This window comes from Colias eurytheme, chromosome 17, assembly GCF_061535395.1.
Source record: "Colias eurytheme isolate Ceu_HAF_F1 chromosome 17, ilColEury1 Martin Lab GWU primary, whole genome shotgun sequence".
Classification (NCBI taxonomy): Eukaryota; Metazoa; Arthropoda; class Insecta; order Lepidoptera; family Pieridae; genus Colias; species Colias eurytheme.
Genome location: NC_142996.1, coordinates 4,940,001 through 4,958,294, shown reverse-complemented (window position 1 = coordinate 4,958,294; position 18,294 = coordinate 4,940,001).

The window sequence follows — 18,294 nt, the reverse complement described above, 5'->3', positions numbered from 1 at the left end:
CAAATTCAAATTCAAATTCAAATTCAAATTCAAATTCAAATTCAAATTCAAATTCAAATTCAAATTCAAATTCAAATTCAAATTCAAATTCAAATTCAAATTCAAATTTGAACACGAACACGAACAAATTCAAATTCAAATTCAAATTTGAACACGAACACGAACAATTTCAAATTCAAATTGAAATCACAAACACGAACACGAACAGCGAACAGCGAACAGCGAACAGCCAACAGCGAACAGCAAACAGCAAACAGCGAACAGCGAACAGCGAACAGCGAACAGCGAACAGCGAACACGAACACAAACTCTCAAATTCAAATTCAAATTTGAACACGAACACGAACAAATTCAAATTCAAATTCAAATTCAAATTTGAACACCAACACGAATAAATTCAAATTCAAATTGAAATCACAAACACGAACACGAACAAATTCAAATTCAAATTCAAATTCAAATTCAAATTCAAATTCAAATTCAAATTCAAATTCAAATTTGAACACGAACACGAACAAATTCAAATTCAAATTCAAATTTGAACACGAACACGAACAAATTCAAATTCAAATTCAAATTTGAACACGAACACGAACAATTTCAAAATCAAATTGAAATCACAAACACGAACAAATTCAAATTCAAATTCAAATTCAAATTCAAATTCGCTGTTCGCTGTTCGCTGTTCGCTGTTCGCTGTTCGCTGTTCGCTGTTCGCTGTTCGCTGTTCGCTGTTCGCTGTTCGCTGTTCGCTGTTCGCTGTGTTCAATTTTGAATTTGAATTTGAATTTGAATTTGCTTGTTCGTGTTCAAATTTGAATTTGAATTTGAAATTGAAATTCAAATTTGAACACGAACACGAACAAATTCAAATTCAAATTGAAATCACAAACACGAACACGAACAGCGAACAGCGAACAGCGAACAGCGAACAGCGAACAGCGAACAGCGAACAGCGAACAGCGAACAGCGAACAGCGAACAGCGAACAGCGAACACGAACAAATTTAAATTCAAATTCAAATTCAAATTCAAATTCAAATTCAAATTCAAATTCAAATTCAAATTCAAATTCAAATTCAAATTCAAATTCAAATTCAAATTCAAATTTGAATACGAACAAATTCAAATTCAAATTTGAACACGAACACGAACAATTTCAAATTCAAATTGAAATCACAAACACGAACACGAACAGCGAACAGCGAACAGCGAACAGCCAACAGCGAACAGCAAACAGCAAACAGCGAACAGCGAACAGCGAACAGCGAACAGCGAACAGCGAACAGCGAACACGAACACAAACTCTCAAATTCAAATTCAAATTCAAATTCAAATTCAAATTCAAATTCAAATTTGAACACGAACACGAACAAATTCAAATTCAAATTGAAATCACAAACACGAACAAGAACAGCGAACAGCGAACAGCGAACAGCGAACAGCGAACAGCGAACAGCGAACAGCGAACAGCGAACACGAACAAATTCAAATTCAAATTCAAATTCAAATTCAAATTCAAATTCAAATTCAAATTCAAATTCAAATTCAAATTCAAATTCAAATTCAAATTCAAATTCAAATTCAAATTCAAATTCAAATTCAAATTCAAATTCAAATTCAAATTCAAATTCAAATTCAAATTCAAATTCAAATTCAAATTCAAATTCAAATTCAAATTCAAATTCAAATTCAAATTCAAATTCAAATTCAAATTCAAATTCAAATTCAAATTCAAATTCAAATTCAAATTCAAATTCAAATTCAAATTCAAATTCAAATTCAAATTCAAATTCAAATTCAAATTCAAATTCAAATTCAAATTCAAATTCAAATTCAAATTCAAATTCAAATTCAAATTCAAATTCAAATTCAAATTCAAATTCAAATTCAAATTCAAATTCAAATTCAAATTCAAATTCAAATTCAAATTCAAATTCAAATTCAAATTCAAATTCAAATTCAAATTCAAATTCAAATTCAAATTCAAATTCAAATTCAAATTCAAATTCAAATTCAAATTCAAATTCAAATTCAAATTCAAATTCAAATTCAAATTCAAATTCAAATTCAAATTCAAATTCAAATTCAAATTCAAATTCAAATTCAAATTCAAATTCAAATTCAAATTCAAATTCAAATTCAAATTCAAATTCAAATTCAAGTTCAAATTCAAATTCAAATTTGAACACGAACACGAACAAATTCAAATTCAAATTCAAATTTGAACACGAACACGAACAATTTCAAATTCAAATTGAAATCACAAACACGAACACGAACAGCGAACAGCGAACAGCGAACAGCCAACAGCGAACAGCAAACAGCAAACAGCGAACAGCGAACAGCGAACAGCGAACAGCGAACACGAACACAAACTCTCAAATTCAAATTCAAATTCAAATTTGAACACGAACACGAACAAATTCAAATTCAAATTCAAATTCAAATTTGAACACCAACACGAATAAATTCAAATTCAAATTGAAATCACAAACACGAACACGAACAAATTCAAATTCAAATTCAAATTCAAATTCAAATTCAAATTCAAATTCAAATTCAAATTCAAATTTGAACACAAATTCAAATTCAAATTCAAATTCAAATTCAAATTCAAATTCAAATTCAAATTCAAATTCAAATTCAAATTCAAATTCAAATTCAAATTCAAATTCAAATTCAAATTCAAATTCAAATTCAAATTCAAATTCAAATTCAAATTCAAATTCAAATTCAAATTCAAATTCAAATTTGAACACGAACACGAACAAATTCAAATTCAAATTTGAACACGAACACGAACAAATTCAAATTCAAATTGAAATCACAAACACGAACACGAACAGCGAACAGCGAACAGCGAACAGCGAACAGCGAACAGCGAACAGCGAACAGCGAACAGCGAACAGCGAACAGCGAACAGCAAACAGCGAACAGCGAACACGAACACAAACTCTCAAATTAAAATTAAAATTAAAATTCAAATTCAAATTCAAATTTGAACACGAACAAGAACAAATTCAAATTCAAATTCAAATTCAAATTTGAACACGAACACGAACAAATTCAAATTCAAATTGAAATCACAAACACGAACAAGAACAGCGAACAGCGAACAGCGAACAGCGAACAGCGAACAGCGAACAGCGAACAGCGAACAGCGAACAGCGAACAGCGAACAGCGAACAGCGAACAGCGAACAGCGAACAGCGAACAGCGAACAGCGAACAGCGAACACGAACAAATTCAAATTCAAATTCAAATTCAAATTCAAATTCAAATTCAAATTCAAATTCAAATTCAAATTCAAATTCAAATTCAAATTCAAATTCAAATTCAAATTCAAATTCAAATTCAAATTCAAATTCAAATTCAAATTTGAACACGAACACGAACAAATTCAAATTCAAATTCAAATTTGAACACGAACACGAACAATTTCAAATTCAAATTGAAATCACAAACACGAACACGAACAGCGAACAGCGAACAGCGAACAGCCAACAGCGAACAGCAAACAGCAAACAGCGAACAGCGAACAGCGAACAGCGAACAGCGAACAGCGAACACGAACACAAACTCTCAAATTCAAATTCAAATTCAAATTTGAACACGAACACGAACAAATTCAAATTCAAATTCAAATTCAAATTTGAACACCAACACGAATAAATTCAAATTCAAATTGAAATCACAAACACGAACACGAACAAATTCAAATTCAAATTCAAATTCAAATTCAAATTCAAATTCAAATTCAAATTCAAATTCAAATTTGAACACGAACACGAACAAATTCAAATTCAAATTCAAATTTGAACACGAACACGAACAAATTCAAATTCAAATTCAAATTTGAACACGAACACGAACAATTTCAAAATCAAATTGAAATCACAAACACGAACAAATTCAAATTCAAATTCAAATTCAAATTCAAATTCGCTGTTCGCTGTTCGCTGTTCGCTGTTCGCTGTTCGCTGTTCGCTGTTCGCTGTTCGCTGTTCGCTGTTCGCTGTTCGCTGTTCGCTGTTCGCTGTGTTCAATTTTGAATTTGAATTTGAATTTGAATTTGCTTGTTCGTGTTCAAATTTGAATTTGAATTTGAAATTGAAATTCAAATTTGAACACGAACACGAACAAATTCAAATTCAAATTGAAATCACAAACACGAACACGAACAGCGAACAGCGAACAGCGAACAGCGAACAGCGAACAGCGAACAGCGAACAGCGAACAGCGAACAGCGAACAGCGAACAGCGAACAGCGAACAGCGAACAGCGAACAGCGAACAGCGAACAGCGAACACGAACAAATTTAAATTCAAATTCAAATTCAAATTCAAATTCAAATTCAAATTCAAATTCAAATTCAAATTCAAATTCAAATTCAAATTCAAATTCAAATTCAAATTTGAATACGAACAAATTCAAATTCAAATTTGAACACGAACACGAACAATTTCAAATTCAAATTGAAATCACAAACACGAACACGAACAGCGAACAGCGAACAGCGAACAGCCAACAGCGAACAGCAAACAGCAAACAGCGAACAGCGAACAGCGAACAGCGAACAGCGAACAGCGAACAGCGAACACGAACACAAACTCTCAAATTCAAATTCAAATTCAAATTCAAATTCAAATTCAAATTCAAATTCAAATTTGAACACGAACACGAACAAATTCAAATTCAAATTGAAATCACAAACACGAACAAGAACAGCGAACAGCGAACAGCGAACAGCGAACAGCGAACAGCGAACAGCGAACAGCGAACAGCGAACAGCGAACACGAACAAATTCAAATTCAAATTCAAATTCAAATTCAAATTCAAATTCAAATTCAAATTCAAATTCAAATTCAAATTCAAATTCAAATTCAAATTCAAATTCAAATTCAAATTCAAATTCAAATTCAAATTCAAATTCAAATTCAAATTCAAATTCAAATTCAAATTCAAATTCAAATTCAAATTCAAATTTGAACACGAACACGAACAAATTCAAATTCAAATTTGAACACGAACACGAACAAATTCAAATTCAAATTGAAATCACAAACACGAACACGAACAGCGAACAGCGAACAGCGAACAGCGAACAGCGAACAGCGAACAGCGAACAGCGAACAGCGAACAGCGAACAGCGAACAGCAAACAGCGAACAGCGAACACGAACACAAACTCTCAAATTAAAATTAAAATTAAAATTCAAATTCAAATTCAAATTTGAACACGAACAAGAACAAATTCAAATTCAAATTCAAATTCAAATTTGAACACGAACACGAACAAATTCAAATTCAAATTGAAATCACAAACACGAACAAGAACAGCGAACAGCGAACAGCGAACAGCGAACAGCGAACAGCGAACAGCGAACAGCGAACAGCGAACAGCGAACAGCGAACAGCGAACAGCGAACAGCGAACAGCGAACAGCGAACAGCGAACAGCGAACACGAACAAATTCAAATTCAAATTCAAATTCAAATTCAAATTCAAATTCAAATTCAAATTCAAATTCAAATTCAAATTCAAATTCAAATTCAAATTCAAATTCAAATTCAAATTCAAATTCAAATTCAAATTCAAATTCAAATTCAAATTCAAATTCAAATTTGAACACGAACACGAACAAATTCAAATTCAAATTCAAATTTGAACACGAACACGAACAATTTCAAATTCAAATTGAAATCACAAACACGAACACGAACAGCGAACAGCGAACAGCGAACAGCCAACAGCGAACAGCAAACAGCAAACAGCGAACAGCGAACAGCGAACAGCGAACAGCGAACAGCGAACACGAACACAAACTCTCAAATTCAAATTCAAATTCAAATTTGAACACGAACACGAACAAATTCAAATTCAAATTCAAATTCAAATTTGAACACCAACACGAATAAATTCAAATTCAAATTGAAATCACAAACACGAACACGAACAAATTCAAATTCAAATTCAAATTCAAATTCAAATTCAAATTCAAATTCAAATTCAAATTCAAATTTGAACACGAACACGAACAAATTCAAATTCAAATTCAAATTTGAACACGAACACGAACAAATTCAAATTCAAATTCAAATTTGAACACGAACACGAACAATTTCAAAATCAAATTGAAATCACAAACACGAACAAATTCAAATTCAAATTCAAATTCAAATTCAAATTCGCTGTTCGCTGTTCGCTGTTCGCTGTTCGCTGTTCGCTGTTCGCTGTTCGCTGTTCGCTGTTCGCTGTTCGCTGTTCGCTGTTCGCTGTTCGCTGTGTTCAATTTTGAATTTGAATTTGAATTTGAATTTGCTTGTTCGTGTTCAAATTTGAATTTGAATTTGAAATTGAAATTCAAATTTGAACACGAACACGAACAAATTCAAATTCAAATTGAAATCACAAACACGAACACGAACAGCGAACAGCGAACAGCGAACAGCGAACAGCGAACAGCGAACAGCGAACAGCGAACAGCGAACAGCGAACAGCGAACAGCGAACAGCGAACAGCGAACAGCGAACAGCGAACACGAACAAATTTAAATTCAAATTCAAATTCAAATTCAAATTCAAATTCAAATTCAAATTCAAATTCAAATTCAAATTCAAATTCAAATTCAAATTCAAATTCAAATTTGAATACGAACAAATTCAAATTCAAATTTGAACACGAACACGAACAATTTCAAATTCAAATTGAAATCACAAACACGAACACGAACAGCGAACAGCGAACAGCGAACAGCCAACAGCGAACAGCAAACAGCAAACAGCGAACAGCGAACAGCGAACAGCGAACAGCGAACAGCGAACAGCGAACACGAACACAAACTCTCAAATTCAAATTCAAATTCAAATTCAAATTCAAATTCAAATTTGAACACGAACACGAACAAATTCAAATTCAAATTGAAATCACAAACACGAACAAGAACAGCGAACAGCGAACAGCGAACAGCGAACAGCGAACAGCGAACAGCGAACAGCGAACAGCGAACAGCGAACACGAACAAATTCAAATTCAAATTCAAATTCAAATTCAAATTCAAATTCAAATTCAAATTCAAATTCAAATTCAAATTCAAATTCAAATTCAAATTCAAATTCAAATTCAAATTCAAATTCAAATTCAAATTCAAATTCAAATTCAAATTCAAATTCAAATTCAAATTCAAATTCAAATTCAAATTCAAATTCAAATTCAAATTCAAATTCAAATTCAAATTCAAATTCAAATTCAAATTCAAATTCAAATTCAAATTCAAATTCAAATTCAAATTCAAATTCAAATTCAAATTCAAATTCAAATTCAAATTCAAATTCAAATTCAAATTCAAATTCAAATTCAAATTCAAATTCAAATTCAAATTCAAATTCAAATTCAAATTCAAATTCAAATTCAAATTCAAATTCAAATTCAAATTCAAATTCAAATTCAAATTCAAATTCAAATTCAAATTCAAATTCAAATTCAAATTCAAATTCAAATTCAAATTCAAATTCAAATTCAAATTCAAATTCAAATTCAAATTCAAATTCAAATTCAAATTCAAATTCAAATTCAAATTCAAATTCAAATTCAAATTCAAATTCAAATTCAAATTCAAATTCAAATTCAAATTCAAATTCAAATTCAAATTCAAATTCAAATTCAAATTCAAATTCAAATTCAAGTTCAAATTCAAATTCAAATTTGAACACGAACACGAACAAATTCAAATTCAAATTCAAATTTGAACACGAACACGAACAATTTCAAATTCAAATTGAAATCACAAACACGAACACGAACAGCGAACAGCGAACAGCGAACAGCCAACAGCGAACAGCAAACAGCAAACAGCGAACAGCGAACAGCGAACAGCGAACAGCGAACACGAACACAAACTCTCAAATTCAAATTCAAATTCAAATTTGAACACGAACACGAACAAATTCAAATTCAAATTCAAATTCAAATTTGAACACCAACACGAATAAATTCAAATTCAAATTGAAATCACAAACACGAACACGAACAAATTCAAATTCAAATTCAAATTCAAATTCAAATTCAAATTCAAATTTGAACACGAACACGAACAAATTCAAATTCAAATTCAAATTTGAACACGAACACGAACAAATTCAAATTCAAATTCAAATTTGAACACGAACACGAACAATTTCAAAATCAAATTGAAATCACAAACACGAACAAATTCAAATTCAAATTCAAATTCAAATTCAAATTCGCTGTTCGCTGTTCGCTGTTCGCTGTTCGCTGTTCGCTGTTCGCTGTTCGCTGTTCGCTGTTCGCTGTTCGCTGTTCGCTGTGTTCAATTTTGAATTTGAATTTGAATTTGAATTTGTTCTTGTTCGTGTTCAAATTTGAATTTGAATTTGAAATTGAAATTCAAATTTGAACACGAACACGAACAAATTCAAATTCAAATTGAAATCACAAACACGAACACGAACAGCGAACAGCGAACAGCGAACAGCGAACAGCGAACAGCGAACAGCGAACAGCGAACAGCGAACAGCGAACAGCGAACAGCGAACAGCGAACACGAACAAATTTAAATTCAAATTCAAATTCAAATTCAAATTCAAATTCAAATTCAAATTCAAATTCAAATTCAAATTCAAATTCAAATTCAAATTCAAATTCAAATTCAAATTTGAATACGAACAAATTCAAATTCAAATTTGAACACGAACACGAACAATTTCAAATTCAAATTGAAATCACAAACACGAACACGAACAGCGAACAGCGAACAGCGAACAGCCAACAGCGAACAGCAAACAGCAAACAGCGAACAGCGAACAGCGAACAGCGAACAGCGAACAGCGAACAGCGAACACGAACACAAACTCTCAAATTCAAATTCAAATTCAAATTCAAATTCAAATTCAAATTCAAATTTGAACACGAACAAGAACAAATTCAAATTCAAATTCAAATTCAAAATTGAACACAGCGAACAGCGAACAGCGAACAGCGAACAGCGAACAGCGAACAGCGAACAGCGAACAGCGAACAGCGAACAGCGAACAGCGAACAGCGAACAGCGAACAGCGAACAGCGAACAGCGAACAGCGAACAGCGAACAGCGAACACGAACAAATTCAAATTCAAATTCAAATTCAAATTCAAATTCAAATTCAAATTCAAATTCAAATTCAAATTCAAATTCAAATTCAAATTCAAATTCAAATTCAAATTCAAATTCAAATTCAAATTCAAATTCAAATTCAAATTCAAATTCAAATTCAAATTCAAATTCAAATTCAAATTCAAATTCAAATTCAAATTTGAACACGAACACGAACAAATTCAAATTCAAATTTGAACACGAACACGAACAAATTCAAATTCAAATTGAAATCACAAACACGAACACGAACAGCGAACAGCGAACAGCGAACAGCGAACAGCGAACAGCGAACAGCGAACAGCGAACAGCGAACAGCGAACAGCGAACAGCAAACAGCGAACAGCGAACACGAACACAAACTCTCAAATTAAAATTAAAATTAAAATTCAAATTCAAATTCAAATTTGAACACGAACAAGAACAAATTCAAATTCAAATTCAAATTCAAATTTGAACACGAACACGAACAAATTCAAATTCAAATTGAAATCACAAACACGAACAAGAACAGCGAACAGCGAACAGCGAACAGCGAACAGCGAACAGCGAACAGCGAACAGCGAACAGCGAACAGCGAACAGCGAACAGCGAACAGCGAACAGCGAACAGCGAACAGCGAACAGCGAACAGCGAACAGCGAACAGCGAACACGAACAAATTCAAATTCAAATTCAAATTCAAATTCAAATTCAAATTCAAATTCAAATTCAAATTCAAATTCAAATTCAAATTCAAATTCAAATTCAAATTCAAATTCAAATTCAAATTCAAATTCAAATTCAAATTCAAATTCAAATTCAAATTCAAATTCAAATTTGAACACGAACACGAACAAATTCAAATTCAAATTCAAATTTGAACACGAACACGAACAATTTCAAATTCAAATTGAAATCACAAACACGAACACGAACAGCGAACAGCGAACAGCGAACAGCCAACAGCGAACAGCAAACAGCAAACAGCGAACAGCGAACAGCGAACAGCGAACAGCGAACAGCGAACAGCGAACACGAACACAAACTCTCAAATTCAAATTCAAATTCAAATTTGAACACGAACACGAACAAATTCAAATTCAAATTCAAATTCAAATTTGAACACCAACACGAATAAATTCAAATTCAAATTGAAATCACAAACACGAACACGAACAAATTCAAATTCAAATTCAAATTCAAATTCAAATTCAAATTCAAATTCAAATTCAAATTCAAATTTGAACACGAACACGAACAAATTCAAATTCAAATTCAAATTTGAACACGAACACGAACAAATTCAAATTCAAATTCAAATTTGAACACGAACACGAACAATTTCAAAATCAAATTGAAATCACAAACACGAACAAATTCAAATTCAAATTCAAATTCAAATTCAAATTCGCTGTTCGCTGTTCGCTGTTCGCTGTTCGCTGTTCGCTGTTCGCTGTTCGCTGTTCGCTGTTCGCTGTTCGCTGTTCGCTGTTCGTGTTCGTGTTTGTGATTTCAATTTGAATTTGAATTTGTTCGTGTTCGTGTTCAAATTTGAATTTCAATTTCAAATTTGAACACGAACAAGAACAAATTCAAATTCAAATTCAAATTCAAAATTGAACACAGCGAACAGCGAACAGCGAACAGCGCTGTGTTCGCTGTTCGCTATTCGCTGTTCGCTGTTCGCTGTTCGCTGTTCGCTGTTCGCTGTTCGCTGTTCGCTGTTCGCTGTTCGCTGTTCGCTGTTCGCTGTTCGCTGTTCGCTGTTCGCTGTTCGCTGTTCGCAATTCGCTGTTCGCTGTTCGCTGTTCGCTGTGTTCAATTTTGAATTTGAATTTGAATTTGAATTTGTTCTTGTTCGTGTTCAAATTTGAATTTGAATTTGAATTTGAATTTGAATTTGAATTTGAGAGTTTGTGTTCGTGTTCGCTGTTCGCTGTTCGCTGTTCGCTGTTCGCTGTTCGCTGTTTGCTGTTTGCTGTTCGCTGTTGGCTGTTCGCTGTTCGCTGTTCGCTGTTCGTGTTCGTGTTTGTGATTTCAATTTGAATTTGAAATTGTTCATGTTCGTGTTCAAATTTGAATTTGAATTTGTTCGTGTTCGTATTCAAATTTGAATTTGAATTTGAATTTGAATTTGAATTTGAATTTGAATTTGAATTTGAATTTGAATTTGAATTTGAATTTGAATTTGAATTTGAATTTGAATTTAAATTTGTTCGTGTTCGCTGTTCGCTGTTCGCTGTTCGCTGTTCGCTGTTCGCTGTTCGCTGTTCGCTGTTCGCTGTTCGCTGTTCGCTGTTCGCTGTTCGCTGTTCGCTGTGTTCAATTTTGAATTTGAATTTGAATTTGAATTTGTTCTTGTTCGTGTTCAAATTTGAAATTGAAATTCAAATTTGAACACGAACACGAACAAATTCAAATTCAAATTGAAATCACAAACACGAACACGAACAGCGAACAGCGAACAGCGAACAGCGAACAGCGAACAGCGAACAGCGAACAGCGAACAGCGAACAGCGAACAGCGAACAGCGAACAGCGAACACGAACAAATTTAAATTCAAATTCAAATTCAAATTCAAATTCAAATTCAAATTCAAATTCAAATTCAAATTCAAATTCAAATTCAAATTCAAATTCAAATTCAAATTTGAATACGAACACGAACAAATTCAAATTCAAATTTGAACACGAACATGAACAATTTCAAATTCAAATTGAAATCACAAACACGAACACGAACAGCGAACAGCGAACAGCGAACAGCCAACAGCGAACAGCAAACAGCAAACAGCGAACAGCGAACAGCGAACAGCGAACAGCGAACAGCGAACACGAACACAAACTCTCAAATTCAAATTCAAATTCAAATTCAAATTCAAATTCAAATTTGACCACGAACAAGAACAAATTCAAATTCAAATTCAAATTCAAAATTGAACACAGCGAACAGCGAACAGCGAACAGCGAACAGCGAACAGCGAACAGCGAACAGCGAACAGCGAACAGCGAACAGCGAACAGCGAACAGCGAACAGCGAACAGCGAACAGCGAACAGCGAACAGCGAATAGCGAACAGCGAACAGCGAACAGCGAACAGCGAACAGCGAACAGCGAACAGCGAACAGCGAACAGCGAACAGCGAACAGCGAACAGCGAACAGCGAACACGAACAAATTCAAATTCAAATTCAAATTCAAATTCAAATTCAAATTCAAATTCAAATTCAAATTCAAATTCAAATTCAAATTCAAATTCAAATTCAAATTCAAATTCAAATTCAAATTCAAATTCAAATTCAAATTCAAATTCAAATTCAAATTCAAATTCAAATTCAAATTCAAATTCAAATTCAAATTCAAATTCAAATTCAGATTCAAATTCAAATTTGAACACGAACACGAACAAATTGAAATTCAAATTCAAATTTGAACACGAACACGAACAAATTCAAATTCAAATTGAAATCACAAACACGAACACGAACAGCGAACAGCGAACAGCAAACAGCGAACAGCGAACACGAACACAAACTCTTAAATTAAAATTCAAATTCAAATTCAAATTCAAATTTGAACACGAACAAGAACAAATTCAAATTCAAATTCAAATTCAAATTTGAACACGAACACGAACAAATTCAAATTCAAATTGAAATCACAAACACGAACAAGAACAGCGAACAGCGAACAGCGAACAGCGAACAGCGAACAGCGAACAGCGAACAGCGAACAGCGAACAGCGAACAGCGAACAGCGAACAGCGAACAGCGAACAGCGAACAGCGAACAGCGAACAGCGAACAGCGAACAGCGAACAGCGAACAGCGAACAGCGAACAGCGAACAGCGAACAGCGAACAGCGAACACGAACAAATTCAAATTCAAATTCAAATTCAAATTCAAATTCAAATTCAAATTCAAATTCAAATTCAAATTCAAATTCAAATTCAAATTCAAATTCAAATTCAAATTCAAATTCAAATTCAAATTCAAATTCAAATTCAAATTCAAATTCAAATTCAAATTCAAATTTGAACACTAACACGAACAAATTCAAATTCAAATTCAAATTTGAACACGAACACGAACAAATTCAAATTCAAATTGAAATCACAAACACGAACACGAACAGCGAACAGCGAACAGCGAACAGCGAACAGCGAACAGCGAACAGCGAACAGCAAACAGCGAACACGAACACAAACTCTCAAATTAAAATTAAAATTCAAATTCAAATTCAAATTCAAATTTGAACACGAACAAGAACAAATTCAAATTCAAATTCAAATTCAAATTTGAACACGAACACGAACAAATTCAAATTCAAATTGAAATCACAAACACGAACAAGAACAGCGAACAGCGAACAGCGAACAGCGAACAGCGAACAGCGAACAGCGAACAGCGAACAGCGAACAGCGAACAGCGAACAGCGAACAGCGAACAGCGAACAGCGAACAGCGAACAGCGAACAGCGAACACGAACAAATTCAAATTCAAATTCAAATTCAAATTCAAATTCAAATTCAAATTCAAATTCAAATTCAAATTCAAATTCAAATTCAAATTCAAATTCAAATTCAAATTTGAACACGAACACGAACAAATTCAAATTCAAATTTGAACACGAACACGAACAAATTCAAATTCAAATTGAAATCACAAACACGAACACGAACAGCGAACAGCGAACAGCGAACAGCGAACAGCGAACAGCGAACAGCGAACAGCGAACAGCGAACAGCGAACAGCGAACAGCAAACAGCGAACAGCGAACACGAACACAAACTCTCAAATTAAAATTAAAATTAAAATTCAAATTCAAATTCAAATTTGAACACGAACAAGAACAAATTCAAATTCAAATTCAAATTCAAATTTGAACACGAACACGAACAAATTCAAATTCAAATTGAAATCACAAACACGAACAAGAACAGCGAACAGCGAACAGCGAACAGCGAACAGCGAACAGCGAACAGCGAACAGCGAACAGCGAACAGCGAACAGCGAACAGCGAACAGCGAACAGCGAACAGCGAACAGCGAACAGCGAACAGCGAACAGCGAACAGCGAACAGCGAACACGAACAAATTCAAATTCAAATTCAAATTCAAATTCAAATTCAAATTCAAATTCAAATTCAAATTCAAATTCAAATTCAAATTCAAATTCAAATTCAAATTCAAATTCAAATTCAAATTCAAATTCAAATTCAAATTCAAATTCAAATTCAAATTCAAATTCAAATTTGAACACGAACACGAACAAATTCAAATTCAAATTCAAATTTGAACACGAACACGAACAATTTCAAATTCAAATTGAAATCACAAACACGAACACGAACAGCGAACAGCGAACAGCGAACAGCCAACAGCGAACAGCAAACAGCAAACAGCGAACAGCGAACAGCGAACAGCGAACAGCGAACAGCGAACAGCGAACACGAACACAAACTCTCAAATTCAAATTCAAATTCAAATTTGAACACGAACACGAACAAATTCAAATTCAAATTCAAATTCAAATTTGAACACCAACACGAATAAATTCAAATTCAAATTGAAATCACAAACACGAACACGAACAAATTCAAATTCAAATTCAAATTCAAATTCAAATTCAAATTCAAATTCAAATTTGAACACGAACACGAACAAATTCAAATTCAAATTCAAATTTGAACACGAACACGAACAAATTCAAATTCAAATTCAAATTTGAACACGAACACGAACAATTTCAAAATCAAATTGAAATCACAAACACGAACAAATTCAAATTCAAATTCAAATTCAAATTCAAATTCAAATTCGCTGTTCGCTGTTCGCTGTTCGCTGTTCGCTGTTCGCTGTTCGCTGTTCGCTGTTCGCTGTTCGCTGTTCGCTGTTCGCTGTTCGTGTTCGTGTTTGTGATTTCAATTTGAATTTGAATTTGTTCGTGTTCGTGTTCAAATTTGAATTTCAATTTCAAATTTGAACACGAACAAGAACAAATTCAAATTCAAATTCAAATTCAAAATTGAACACAGCGAACAGCGAACAGCGAACAGCGCTGTGTTCGCTGTTCGCTATTCGCTGTTCGCTGTTCGCTGTTCGCTGTTCGCTGTTCGCTGTTCGCTGTTCGCTGTTCGCTGTTCGCTGTTCGCTGTTCGCTGTTCGCTGTTCGCTGTTCGCTGTTCGCTGTTCGCAATTCGCTGTTCGCTGTTCGCTGTTCGCTGTGTTCAATTTTGAATTTGAATTTGAATTTGAATTTGTTCTTGTTCGTGTTCAAATTTGAATTTGAATTTGAATTTGAATTTGAATTTGAATTTGAGAGTTTGTGTTCGTGTTCGCTGTTCGCTGTTCGCTGTTCGCTGTTCGCTGTTCGCTGTTTGCTGTTTGCTGTTCGCTGTTGGCTGTTCGCTGTTCGCTGTTCGCTGTTCGTGTTCGTGTTTGTGATTTCAATTTGAATTTGAAATTGTTCATGTTCGTGTTCAAATTTGAATTTGAATTTGTTCGTGTTCGTATTCAAATTTGAATTTGAATTTGAATTTGAATTTGAATTTGAATTTGAATTTGAATTTGAATTTGAATTTGAATTTGAATTTGAATTTGAATTTGAATTTGAATTTAAATTTGTTCGTGTTCGCTGTTCGCTGTTCGCTGTTCGCTGTTCGCTGTTCGCTGTTCGCTGTTCGCTGTTCGCTGTTCGCTGTTCGCTGTTCGCTGTTCGCTGTTCGCTGTGTTCAATTTTGAATTTGAATTTGAATTTGAATTTGTTCTTGTTCGTGTTCAAATTTGAAATTGAAATTCAAATTTGAACACGAACACGAACAAATTCAAATTCAAATTGAAATCACAAACACGAACACGAACAGCGAACAGCGAACAGCGAACAGCGAACAGCGAACAGCGAACAGCGAACAGCGAACAGCGAACAGCGAACAGCGAACAGCGAACAGCGAACACGAACAAATTTAAATTCAAATTCAAATTCAAATTCAAATTCAAATTCAAATTCAAATTCAAATTCAAATTCAAATTCAAATTCAAATTCAAATTCAAATTCAAATTCAAATTCAAATTTGAATACGAACACGAACAAATTCAAATTCAAATTTGAACACGAACATGAACAATTTCAAATTCAAATTGAAATCACAAACACGAACACGAACAGCGAACAGCGAACAGCGAACAGCCAACAGCGAACAGCAAACAGCAAACAGCGAACAGCGAACAGCGAACAGCGAACAGCGAACAGCGAACACGAACACAAACTCTCAAATTCAAATTCAAATTCAAATTCAAATTCAAATTCAAATTTGACCACGAACAAGAACAAATTCAAATTCAAATTCAAATTCAAAATTGAACACAGCGAACAGCGAACAGCGAACAGCGAACAGCGAACAGCGAACAGCGAACAGCGAACAGCGAACAGCGAACAGCGAACAGCGAACAGCGAACAGCGAACAGCGAACAGCGAACAGCGAACAGCGAATAGCGAACAGCGAACAGCGAACAGCGAACAGCGAACAGCGAACAGCGAACAGCGAACAGCGAACAGCGAACAGCGAACAGCGAACAGCGAACAGCGAACAGCGAACACGAACAAATTCAAATTCAAATTCAAATTCAAATTCAAATTCAAATTCAAATTCAAATTCAAATTCAAATTCAAATTCAAATTCAAATTCAAATTCAAATTCAAATTCAAATTCAAATTCAAATTCAAATTCAAATTCAAATTCAAATTCAAATTCAAATTCAAATTCAAATTCAAATTCAAATTCAAATTCAAATTCAAATTCAGATTCAAATTCAAATTTGAACACGAACACGAACAAATTGAAATTCAAATTCAAATTTGAACACGAACACGAACAAATTCAAATTCAAATTGAAATCACAAACACGAACACGAACAGCGAACAGCGAACAGCAAACAGCGAACAGCGAACACGAACACAAACTCTTAAATTAAAATTCAAATTCAAATTCAAATTCAAATTTGAACACGAACAAGAACAAATTCAAATTCAAATTCAAATTCAAATTTGAACACGAACACGAACAAATTCAAATTCAAATTGAAATCACAAACACGAACAAGAACAGCGAACAGCGAACAGCGAACAGCGAACAGCGAACAGCGAACAGCGAACAGCGAACAGCGAACAGCGAACAGCGAACAGCGAACAGCGAACAGCGAACAGCGAACAGCGAACAGCGAACAGCGAACAGCGAACAGCGAACAGCGAACAGCGAACAGCGAACAGCGAACAGCGAACAGCGAACAGCGAACACGAACAAATTCAAATTCAAATTCAAATTCAAATTCAAATTCAAATTCAAATTCAAATTCAAATTCAAATTCAAATTCAAATTCAAATTCAAATTCAAATTCAAATTCAAATTCAAATTCAAATTCAAATTCAAATTCAAATTCAAATTCAAATTCAAATTCAAATTTGAACACTAACACGAACAAATTCAAATTCAAATTCAAATTTGAACACGAACACGAACAAATTCAAATTCAAATTGAAATCACAAACACGAACACGAACAGCGAACAGCGAACAGCGAACAGCGAACAGCGAACAGCGAACAGCGAACAGCAAACAGCGAACACGAACACAAACTCTCAAATTAAAATTAAAATTCAAATTCAAATTCAAATTCAAATTTGAACACGAACAAGAACAAATTCAAATTCAAATTCAAATTCAAATTTGAACACGAACACGAACAAATTCAAATTCAAATTGAAATCACAAACACGAACAAGAACAGCGAACAGCGAACAGCGAACAGCGAACAGCGAACAGCGAACAGCGAACAGCGAACAGCGAACAGCGAACAGCGAACAGCGAACAGCGAACAGCGAACAGCGAACAGCGAACAGCGAACACGAACAAATTCAAATTCAAATTCAAATTCAAATTCAAATTCAAATTCAAATTCAAATTCAAATTCAAATTCAAATTCAAATTCAAATTCAAATTTGAACACGAACACGAACAAATTCAAATTCATATTCAAATTTGAACACGAACACGAATAAATTCAAATTCAAATTGAAATCACAAACACGAACACGAACAGCGAACAGCGAACAGCGAACAGCGAACAGCGAACAGCGAACAGCAAACAGCGAACAGCGAACAGCG